The sequence below is a fragment of the Photinus pyralis genome, unplaced genomic scaffold (genome assembly GCF_008802855.1).
Source record: "Photinus pyralis isolate 1611_PpyrPB1 unplaced genomic scaffold, Ppyr1.3 Ppyr1.4_LG1, whole genome shotgun sequence".
NCBI classification, from domain to species: domain Eukaryota; kingdom Metazoa; phylum Arthropoda; class Insecta; order Coleoptera; family Lampyridae; genus Photinus; species Photinus pyralis.
This window is the reverse complement of record NW_022170249.1, coordinates 60,997,687-61,010,392: the sequence shown is the minus strand read 5'-3', so window position 1 is coordinate 61,010,392 and position 12,706 is coordinate 60,997,687. Positions and strand designations below refer to the sequence as shown.

General features: G+C 35.9%; 1 pseudogene; it reads right to left on the bottom strand.

The window, feature by feature from the left end:
- Positions 1-201: 201 nt before the first annotated feature.
- Positions 202-1,422, bottom strand: LOC116164990 (annotated as a pseudogene).
- Between the last annotated feature and the right edge of the window lie 11,284 nt (positions 1,423-12,706).

Here is a 12,706-nt window from a genome sequence, read left to right as displayed (position 1 = left end):
TGAATCTTGGACTCTTTTCCCTTAAGAAAGATCAATGTGACATGTGTATTGAAGGGCAATATCAAAGAAGACGAGTGGAAAAAACACATAGAAAACAAAAACGATGCACGCAACGAACAAAGCAGTGATAGAAATAAAGCGCTAAACCACGAATGCATAATATTATCCATGGATTTGCAAGCCGTCAAAGTGTGTCCATTGTTAAATGCAACAAAAATCAAACATACTAGAAAACGGAGGTTTGTATGATGCTGGTAACAGTTCTGGAGGGATATAGGGTTTGTTTTTGCGCAACGTCCCACAGATCGTCATCCCCTTTTAAAACAACTTGTCAGCTAGTGACATGCTGGTAAAAAAGTTGTCAGTTGTAATACCGTAGCCGCGTCCCATGCCATCGATAAGATCGAGAACAACCCTCTCCCCTTGATTTTTTTCGGAAACGTTAATTTTCCCCAAATATTGCTGCATATTTATGGTATAGGCATTCTCACTATCGGCAGCTGCCCATATCTTCAACCCATATTTATCGGGCTTACTTTTCATGTACACCCGAAATAAGCAACGGCCTCTAAATGATGCAAGTTGCTCATTCACTGTTACATGGCTTCCGGGATTGTAAGCGCTCTTGAAATTTTTTATAAATATATCAAAAACTTCCCGTATAGGTGCTAACTTATCGGTTTCTTTCCTGATGTCTCTTGTTTCTGCATCATCAAACCGAAGAAATGAAGTTATGGCCTGAAAGCGAGCTCGAGACATGGAAGCTGCAATAATTGGGCGTGTATAACCTTTATTAGTACACCACAGCATTGTGACAGGCTCGTTTTTAGCTTTTAGTGCACCTAGTATAAGAATAAGCCCAACTATGCTTTGAGCTCAAATGCATTAGTGGGTTTCAATAAACGCTGTACTTTAGTTGGATTACGCTCATTCCAATGTCGAAATATCTAAAAAATAAGGCATAGTACTCAATATAAATTTATAATAAAGAAACAAGATTACCTTTTCTGCTCTATTGTTTGTTTGTAAAACAATGATTTCTATTATTTCGTCAGTGAATAACAAACGAAATGCATCTAGCTCAGTGGTAATGTTAGAACTTCGCCGACTTAGCCCAGGCTTCTTTTTTATAATATTTTCGGAACCCCGACGTTTTTGCCTAAATGGCAGTTTATTCCACTTTACGTCACTTTTTGTTCTGAAGCACAAATAATTTTGTTTCGGACTCTCTTCTAAGTCATCTTCAGTTATTTCGATGTCCAGTTCGTTACCTCCAGTTGTGATTATATCATCTATTTCTTCTACTACTTCGGGCTCGGCATCGCTATCGTCTTCCTCATCAGGTATATTTGTGTATAAAAATTGCTCCAATTGTGCATCAGTCAATGATCGCTCGTCACGTACTTTGATATACGTGGACATCGTAACCGTGGAAAGAAATTCTGAACAGCGCACACAAGACGCCAACGATTGTACATCTGCTCCAAAATTCAAGTTTCCGTTTTTTATATTCATTTTCCATGATCAATTTTTCCATATATTCCGTATATTTCCATATACAAAAATTTGCTTTAAGTTAGCACGTTTACTCTGTCATTATGTCTTCCAAAGAGCATTAGATAGGACTTAGGGCCGATTCTACAATGCAGGTATATATCTAGAAAAAGCTATACCTGGAATAACCGTCGATGGTTGCGTTGGTTACCATTGCGTCAACCAATAGGATACATGTCGCTATGGCAGTTATTTCAAAAATATCTTATTCTACAAATTCGTGTAATTGTAGAACCGGCCCTTAAGGCCGTATGGCACGTATAATTAATTTTTTCATACATTTATTTGTTAATTTTTATGTTAATGTAATTGAACAGAGTTTTTATGTCAATATTTTTCGGCGCTTTATGACATACATCAATTTTCTAGTGCATTTTTTTGTACATAGAAATTAATTGCGCGTGTGTGGTTAGAAGTTGTTTTTGTTTGTTTTCAAAATACAAGGGAGGGACAAATACATAACCTATTATTTTCTCCAACGAATCTTGCTGTCTTGAGTATTAAATTATTTTTTATTATACCTGAATCACAATCTCCGTTTTAAACACTCAAATGCGTGCGAAAAAGGGCCTTTAAAACACACGTGCTTTAAAGTTGCTAAGTAACGATACTTCAAGTATGACTTTTGAAACTGTCATCTGGATGAAATAAAAAATCCTCTTAGGTCGCTTTCTGTAAATGCAGAACATTTCTTTGGCTTTTGTACCTATCCTTTTGGTTGAAGCTTTCACAAACGCGCGTAATTTAGGGTATGCTTCCAAATCTGTTCCACTTTTTAATCGCAGTATTGCTTTAAAGTTTTGAATGAATGCACCAAAATATAGAAGATTTAAATACCTTTGACATTTCCTTCATATATGCCAGCATTATGGATGCATTTAAGACTGTATTCGTAAGTAACTTCCTATTCATCCATGGAAACAACTTTTCATATTCTTTATAATAGGCTTTACTGGAGTTGGATTTTACACCTACCAACGTTTGTTTAGATTTTACAACAATCGATTTAATGGACGGTGTATTATCTTTTTCAACGGAAATCGTTTAATTCACAAAGACGATGATTTTTATAAGCAAACGTCAAGTGACATTTCCATGGCAATCGTGAAATTTCGAACACCCAGCCCACTTAATGAAACATGTATTCGAGTATAACGTCAATATGATTTCATTGTATTTCCTATTTTTAAATTATACTGCAGGTATAATAAAAAATACTATCAGATACACGTGTATAATTGGTCTTCAAAGCACTTGCAACGTTAAAGGTACTCCGCTTTGCGTCGTGCCCTTAAACTCGTTGCGCGTGCTTTAAAGACTTGATTATACACTTGTATCTTAATATACTAGTCTTCGTTAGTTACCTTCATTTCTTCTTCGTTATCTTTGTTATTGTTTCTGTTAATCTTGTAATTTATGAGCGATATGGATCGTTGTGATTCTGACTTGTTAATGGAATCAGCGGCTGCTGCGTGTGTTACTCTATTAGCCCTCTGTGTTGAAAAGAAGAAAAAGAAACGGAAGGCCACTTGGAGCAGGGACTGGTTAAATAAACGTCATCTTGGACGTGGAGTTTTAAACATGCTAGATGAAGAATTATTAGTAGGAGACCCAACAGCGTACAAAAATGTTTTAAGACTGACAAACCCACAATTTGAGCACTTATTGAATGCAGTTGTTCATGATATCACTAAAGAAGATACATTTATGCGTGATGCCATCTCTGCAAGAAATAAGTATACCTACAGTTTCTATCCAATCCTAGTTACAAATAAAACTGAATAATTGTATTTTCAGATTAGAAGTAACTCTTCGCTTTTTAGCAACAGGTGAATTTTTTAGATCTTTGATGTACTATTCAAGAATACACGAAAGTACAATTTCAAAGTTTTTCCCGAGTGTCTGTGATTCCATAATAAAAAATCTCAAGGGTGTTTATATGAAGGTAAAGTAGAGTTGTAGTAAATTTGTATTATTATTTTGTTTTGTAGACTCCTAATACTGTAGAGGAGTGGAGACAAATTGCAATATGTTAGGACGTATAGTTTTATTTATAGTGGAATTATGTTTATATTGATAATATTGTATTGATTAGATACGCTATTTATTTTGTACATTTTATACCAGTGCAGCTCAATGCCTCAAATAAAGCAGTTCAGTTATTTAAATTAAATACAATAAATATAAATCATAAATCAAGTACCAAGTTACAACAGTGGCGACGAGGATTATGGCTAATATCGGGAAAATCTCTGACTTTAAAATTGGTGAGAAAAGCTGGACGACATATGTTGCGCGGTTAGAGCAATATTTCCTCGCAAATAAAGTGTCCGATAATTTAAAATTACCGACCTTATTAACGGTTGTAGGAGACGATACTTATGAATTGATGGTAAATTTATGTGATCCGGCTAAACCGGAGGAAAAAACATTCGCGGAATTAGTCAAAATTGTTAAAAAACATCTCGAACCTGCACCGTCGGAAATCGCGGAAAGATACAAATTTCGGTTACGCAAACAAGAATTAAATGAAAGTGTAAGCGAGTATGTCACTGCATTAAAAAGTTTAGCTAAAAAGTGTAATTTTAAATCCACTTTAGAAGAAAATTTAAGGGACCAATTAGTGTACGGGCTTAAAAGTGACGTAATTAAACAGCGTTTATTCGCGGAAACAGACTTAACATACGCAAAAGCAGTGGAGTTATCAACAAATATGGAAAGAGCCGAAAAAGAGGTTAATCTAATAGATAAGGCAAGGCGGTGTGCAAGACACAACGTGGTGTTCAGAAACCAAACGCTTCGAATTCCCGAAGGTCAACTCCTCCATCGGTGTACCATAGACGTCATTACCAAGATGGCGGAGAGCGGAAATACAACAAGGCGACAGCAGTGCCCTCCAGTTGTTCCTCTTTGGAAACGTCCTGCAAATGTTGCGGTAAATCCAACCATTCCAGCCAACAATGTTTTTTCAGAAATGCAGTTTGTATGGCTTGCAAGAAGAAGGGGCATATTAAGCCTGCATGCCCACTTCAAGTAGGTAAATTCAACCGCAATAATTTTGTTGTAGAATTAAATACGAACGATGATTTGGACGAACAATCGGAAACTGAGGAAGATTTGTTTAGTGTATCGATGGACAAGAAAACGACGCCCATTATCGCTAACGTAGTGATAAACGGAGTAAACTTAAATATGGAAATTGACACGGGTAGCGGAATTTCAATTATATCTGAAAAGACGTATCAAAGGTATTTTAATCAATTATTAATTTTGGATACCAAAATTAAACTACGCTCTTATACGAGAGAAGAAATAAAAACTCTTGGTTACATAAAAGTTGATGTAGATTATCAAAAGCGTAATTTTAAGGATTTAAATTTGTACATTGTATATAACGGTGGTCCGCCAATTCTAGGTAAAGATTGGTTGAGCAAATTAAATATAACGATTGGTAATGATTTTTTAGTAAATAATGTAACCACGATAACCAAACATTCCTTATTAAATGATTTTTCTGAATTATTCGAGGAGAGTTTGGGTACATTACGTGGATTTAAAGCTAAATTACATTTAAAAGAAGGGGCGGAACCAGTATTTTGTAAAGCAAGACCACTTCCGTTTAGTTTAAAAGAAAAGGTCGATATAGAATTAGATAGATTAATTAATTTAAATATTCTATCACCAATTGAATATAACGAATGGGCTACTCCCATCGTCCCGGTGATAAAAAAAGATGGTCAAATACGCATATGTGGCGACTTTAAAATTACTGTAAATCCAAAATTGCACGTGAACAAGTATCCTTTGCCTAAAATAGAGGACATTTTTTCAAATTTACAAGGTGGAGAAATGTTCACAAAAATTGATTTGTCACAAGCATATGCACAATTGGAATTGGATGAAGAGTCAAAAAGGCTTGTCGCAATAAATACTCATAGAGGGTTATTTGTATACAATCGCCTACCATATGGTATTTCGTCAGCTCCCGGTATTTTTCAACAAATGATCGAACAAACCCTTGCAGGAATAAAAGGTGTTGCAATTTTTCTCGACGATATTCTCATCACGGGTCGAAACAAACTCGAGCATCTAAATACATTAAGAATCGTGTTTGAAAAATTGAAACACTGCGGGTTAAAACTTAGGAAGGATAAATGTGATTTTTTTAGATCAGAGATAACCTACTTAGGTCATACAATAAATAAGGATGGATTAAATACATCTCCAGATAAAATTGAAGCAATTTTAAATGCAAAAATGCCATCGAATGTGACAGAATTGAAAGCTTTCCTTGGGTTAATTAATTATTATGGGAAGTTTATCCCTAATCTCAGTTCCAAATTACACGCATTGTACTTTTTATTAAAAAAAGATGTAGTGTGGAACTGGAATGATACTTGTCAAGATGTATTTAATTCAGTGAAGAATGAATTAACTTCGCACAAGATTTTAGTTCATTATAATCCTAAACTACCAGTAACATTAGCCTGTGATGCCAGTGCTTACGGTCTAGGCGCAGTCATATCACATACTTATCAAAATGGTGATAGTCGACCGATTGCATTTGCTTCACGCACTTTATCTAAAAGTGAACAACAATATTCGCAAATAGACAAAGAAGCTCTTAGCATTATATTCGGAATTAAAAAATTTCACCAGTATTTATATGGTCGATTTTTTACATTACTGACTGACCATAAGCCCTTGGTATCTATTTTTGGTAGTAAGAGGGGTATACCGGTAATGGCAGCCAGTCGTATGCAACGTTGGGCAGTTATCTTATCTGCTTACCAATTTGATATTAAATTTATTACCTCCGCAAAGAATGCAAATGCGGATTATTTGTCGCGATTGCCATTGCCGGTGTCTAAAAAAGATACGCCCGATTTAAGTAATTTTAATTATTTATCAAGCAGTTTACCAGTAGATTTTAAGCAAATTGCAAAAGAAACACGTAACGATTTAGTGTTAAATGCTATTCTTGGGTATTGTTTACATGGATGGAACACTTGTGATGACAGGAACGTTGGTAAAAATTTTAAGTGCTACTTCGAAAAGAGAGATCAACTTACATTTGAGCCATTTAGGAGCAAATAAAATGAAATCAATAGCACGCTCATATTTTTGGTGGCCCAATATGGATCTAGATATTGAACAAGTGTGTAAAACGTGTAAAACATGCACAAAATTTTTACCAAATTTAAATAAAAATCCTGTGAATCCGTGGCCACGTCCTACGGGTCCCTGGCGACGAATTCATATCGATTTTCTTGGTCCAATACAAGATTCTAAATATTTGGTTGTAACAGACGCATTTTCCAAGTGGCTAGAAGTTTTTAAATTAAATAGTACCACTGCGGATAAGACTATTGCTTGTTTACGATCCTTATTCGCACGATTTGGTTTAGTAGAAACGCTAGTGTCTGATAATGGACCTCCTTTCACATCTAGCGAATTTAAAAATTTCTTAGCTAACAATGAAGAATGAATGAAGAATGGGCCAAAAGGATTGGACATACAGGCGCCGCCGCAAAAATGAGCAAGAGGGAGAAGGCAAGACTCGCCCGTCTAGCAAATGTTAAAGCGGCTCGCCAAGCGAAGAAAGAGGCTAGAAAAATTGCCTTCGACAACAACGCTGCAGTGTACCGGGCGAAGAAGGAAGCGGACTTCTTAAAAAAAAGATCTGCTATACTGCTGCGAGACGCCGCCATGATAAAGAGGGAGAGCGAAAGGCTTGAAAAGTGGGAAAAGAAGAAAAAGTCCGCTAAACAACGCCAAGAGACCGCTCTAGCCAAATTTAACGCTTGGAAAAAGCGACAAGCCGCCAACAAAGCGAATGTTCTTGCTGCTATTAAACGGGCCGACGAAAGGAACGGAGCAAGAGTGCTATGGCGAGGACCTAAGGATAGCCTCATAGAGAGACGGCCTAAGGCATACGGGTTGAGGTTCAGCAACCCTATACCAGAACCTCCCGTCGTACCACAAGAACAACCAATGAACGACGGGTTTGCTCATGGTTTGCCTAAACCAGGTAAACAGGTGGTCGTAAAGATGCCCCAAGTGCATAGGAGACCTGACATGAACATGGATGTCGACCAACCACGCGAGAAAGTTGCCAAAGTGAAGCCCGATTACGAAGGGCTTAAATGCGTAGCTACGACTGACGGTACTCCCATCAACCCTGGACTTTGGCATTACACTGGAACGTCAACCAACAATGAGCTTGACACAACCAAGGTAAGACCCCTGACTTTAATAGACTCCTTGATCGAGGAAGCTAAAGAAGCTGAAGCCCACAGGAGAGAGCTTGGTGTACTGCTGAAAACTTAGGTTCATATTTTTAGTCCCCCATATCACCCTGCAAGTAATGGTGCGGCTGAAATTAATGTGAAAACTGTAAAAAATGCAATTAAAAAAGCGATCGAATGTAAAAAAGACGTTAATTTAGCGTTGCAACAATTTTTATTTGACTATCGTATAAGTAAGCATGCAACTACAGACGCAACACCCGCTAAATTAATGTTTGGTCGTGAATTAAAAAGTAGATTTAATTTATTGTTACCAAAGACTAAATTTAAGGATGAATTGTTATTACCTAATGCTGAAAAATGTAGGGAATTTGAAATTGGTCAAAAAGTTTTAGTCAAAGATTACAGAAATCCAAATGCACCTACTTGGAGGGAAGGCTGGGTAGAAAATAAGGATGGTAATGTGACGTATGATGTAGCAATTGGGAAAGATCAGGTCATTAGACGTCATTCTAATCAATTGAGGCCTACAGAAACTAAACGTTTTTCAATTCCAGTTGCTGCACCTAACGATAATGATCCTGTTATTAAAAATGATAAGGCGGATGATGATGATAGTGCGATCTTAAGTGGTGAAGTGGAACCTAGTGCGCGCGAGAACATCGAAAGCGAAACTGTTACCACCTAATAATTGCTCTTTATTTAAGCCACCCGTGCTTAATGAATCAGTTCGACACTTGAATAATTTAGCCAAAGAAATCTGGTCTTGGTGTGAGACACGAAAAATATTTATTTTTGCCGCTCACATTTGTTCTGAGGATGATGTAGAAGCAGATTTTCAATCCAGACTAGGAGAGCACGAAAGCGAGTATTCGTTAGCTACTTATGCGTTTGAAAAAATTGTAGAAAGTTTTGGCAACCCAAATATAGATCTTTTTGCCAGTAGATTTAACTCCAAGTGTGATGTTTACATTTCCTGGAACAAAGATCCTGATTCTCTATGTACAGATTCGTTTACTCTTAACTGGACTCGTTGGCATTTCTACGCCTTTCCGCCTTTTTGCTTAATTTTAAAGGTTTTAAGGAAAATTATAAATGAAAAAGCAGAGGGAATTATGGTAGTTCCTTACTGGCCCTCACAAGTTTGGTGGCCTGTATTTACTTCTTTATGGATACAAACACCGATATTTTTTAATCCCAACAACAAACTTTTATCTTCCAGTCAAAAACCTCATCCCCTATGGAGAAGCCTTTCGCTGGTTTCTGCGAAGTTGTCAGGGAAGCTTTTTTACAAAGGAAAATTCCAAACGAAGCGATAGACATTTCTATTGCTTCCCTTTCAAAATCAAGCCAAAGCCAGTACAGCAGTAATCTGAAGAAATGGTGGACTTTTTGCTGTTCTCAAAATTGTAATTTCTTTAATCCACCTTTGCGGGAGATTTTGAGATTTTTAACAACAGAGTTTGACAAAGGAGGATCGTACCTACAGCAACTTAAATAGCATGAGGTCAGCCATTTCGGTTATAGTTGGAGCCAATATTGGTTCAGATTTAAATATTGTAAGATTTTTCAAAGGAGTGTCTAGATTAAGACCCCCAACTGCTAAATATAAAGTCATGTGGGACCCGAATTTGGTACTAGGATATATAGAAAAATTTGATGGGGACTCCGTTAACTTAAAAACTTTGTCTATGAATGTTTTAACGTTACTTGCTTTAGCAACGGCACAGAGATTACAAACTCTAAGTTATATTAAAATTTCAAACATCAAAGGTTCAGATAATAGAATCGAAATTTTTATCCCAGAACCAATTAAAACTTCGAAATTTATCCCCTTTGTTGGCCGAAATATTTCTCAACCATTTGGAATCCTTACTTTTCCAGTCCGAGGTCATTAAAACTCATTTTTTGTTTTACAAGAGATATCGCACTATGAGTGCAAGAGTATCATAAGTAAAAAAAAAATTTTTTTTTTGTTTTTTCTAGCAAGTGCTCTCAAAAAGTGTAATCTATGATGTGTTAAAGTATCGTAACTAAAAATGTTCTCTAACAAGCCTATATAGCATTTAAAATACTTTAGCATCACAAAAAAAGTAAGAGACGTTTTGTGCAATACTATCACTTTTGAGTTACGATACTTTTAATCTTGTGTTTTGTCTGGGCGGTTGAAACGTAAACTATCGCAACTCAAACGCGCCTTTTTTATGCAACGAAATCATTTTGTTTCTCAAACTTTATTTCATTTCCGTTCATGTTTATTAAGATAAAGGACGTTTAAATTATGTCTCGCGGAAAATTATTAGTAAGTTTGGCGCTAAAGGAAAGTGAATTTGTGGAGTTAAACGCTAAATTGGCGGAGAGCTCCGATAATAGCAAATGTTCAGATATCCAAAATAAGGTACCTAGCTTATTTATCATTGTAAATTGTATCAACTCATATCTCTGTTCTTCAGTTGGGTCCAGATGGAACATTCGACTGTAAGGAGTCTATTTGCAATCAGGATAGTCCAAAGGTAAGTTTTATTTCTCAATTTAGTGAAACTTATACCTTCATTGCGGTAAATGTAGTATGAACCCGTATATGCCGAACTAACACCTGTGAAGTTGTATGAGCAGTCTACAGCTATAGAAAATGAAAATGCTGGTTTTATAAGTTTACAGCCGTTCTTTGCCCATTCACAACACTTCACACTGTTACCTAGTGCATCCTGTTCCACGGAGTACTCTGAAATTCCACAAGAACGTACGATCAAAATATTACAAGATATAGTAGTACAAAAGGGAAATGATAATCTCGATAATAATGGCAGCACACAATTAATGCAAGAAGAAACTGGCATTGAGGGGATTGTTGATGTAAATACGGAAGTTATTGAAAAAGGTGAGGGGAAAGAAATTTCAGAGGCTACTGATGAAGGTGAGAAGGGCCTATGCAGTAGAAAAAAAAAACAACAACCAGAAAAATGGAAACGAAATATTAGAAAATACAAGCATAACCATGGAGAAGAATATAAATCGTCCACTGGAAAAAACAAGCAAAAAAGAAAGTTAGGTAGTGGTTGTAATGAAAAATGTGCTTTTAAGTGCCGCGAAAATCTATCCACTGAAGAACGTCAGCGCATTTTAACATCCTTTTGGCAATTGGGTGATATTACTAGACAAAGGGAGTTCATACTCAGACACATTACACCTATCGAACCAAAATACAGATACCCAAAGCCAAATAGTCACCGAAAGAAGAACAACGCATATCACTTTTCCGTTGCTTCTAAACAAATTAGAGTTTGCAAGAAATTTTTCAATGAAACCCTCAATATTAGTGACATGATGATAAGAACCGCAATAAAGAAAACAAAAAATGGAGTTCTTAAAGATGATAATAGGGGTAAACATTCCAAGAAGAATAAAATTAGTGAATATCTAGTAACGGGAGTTAAAGAACATATCGAGTCAATACCGACAGTAGAGTCTCACTATTTACGTGCTCAAACAAAGAGAAAGTTCTTTGACGGTAGCCTTAATTTAAGCACACTTTATCGATTGTACACCGAAAAATGCATTACTGACAACAAGCCCTACGTAAAATACTTTCATTATGCCCGTATATTTAATTACGAGTATAATATTGGGTTTCACAGTCCTAAAAAGGACCAGTGCAGTTTATGTACGGCTTTCATTAATTCTACTGTTAAAGAAAAGGAAGACATGGAAAGGGTGTACAAAACTCACCATGAACAGAAAAATCTAAGCCGCGAGGAAAAGAAAAAGGATATACAGGCAGCTAGCTTAGATCCTTCTGTCCTTGTTGCCGTATATGATTTGCAAGCAGTGTTGCCTTCTCCATGTGGAACAACCTCCGACTTTTTCTACAAAAGTAAGTTGTCAACATTAAATTTAACATTTTTTAATATTGTTAAGAAACTAGGATATTGTTATGTGTGGGATGAAACCATCGCTAAGAGAGGTGCAAACGAAATAGGTAGTTTTGTTTTACATTTTTTGTCTAACTTTTGCACGACATACCATAGTATGATATTTTACTCAGATAACTGCTGTGGTCAGAACAAAAATAAGTTTATAGCTGCTACCTATCTTTATGCCTTAAATAAGTGGAAACACATTCATTCTATCACACATAAATACCTTATAACAGGGCACACTCAAAACGAGGGCGACAGTATGCACTCCACAATAGAAAAAGAAAAAAAGAGGATGCTTAAAAGCAATAATACTATTAATGTACCTGCTCAGTGGATTCCCCTAATAGCACTCTCCAAGAAAAAGTCTCCCCCATATGCGGTTTATGAAGTTACACAGAGAGATGTTTACGATATAAAGGTCCTTTGTGGCAATACAGGGAAAAACTACAGTATTGATGTAGATGGAAAAAAGGTAAACTGGAACCAAATTAAAATTATTCATTTTGAAAAGACTCATCCAAAAACAATATTCTTCAAGACAGATTACTCCCAACAATACTACAACCGAATCCTTGTTGATCATCGTCAACGAAAACCAACGATTAGTTTCAAGGACATCAAATTAAAATGCGCGTATGATCGGCCGTTGCCGATTTCCAAAAAAAAGTACAATGGTCTTATGGAACTTTGTAGCAAAAAGGCCTTACCATTACAGTATCACCAGTTTTATAAAAACTTACCACATGAGAAAACAGACAAAAGTGATAACGATTAAGCTGGAATTTTTAACATGTACATTTTTAGTTAAGATTTTTTAAAAGAATGAATTTATTTTGTATTAAAATAGCATTGTAAAATATAAAAATATATCAAAAATATGAGAAATATTTCTTTTTATTTTTAAGTAAAACTAACGCAACACAAATTTGAGAACAAAATGCAATAGTGCTAAACTATCATATAACCTAATTGCTAAATTTTGGA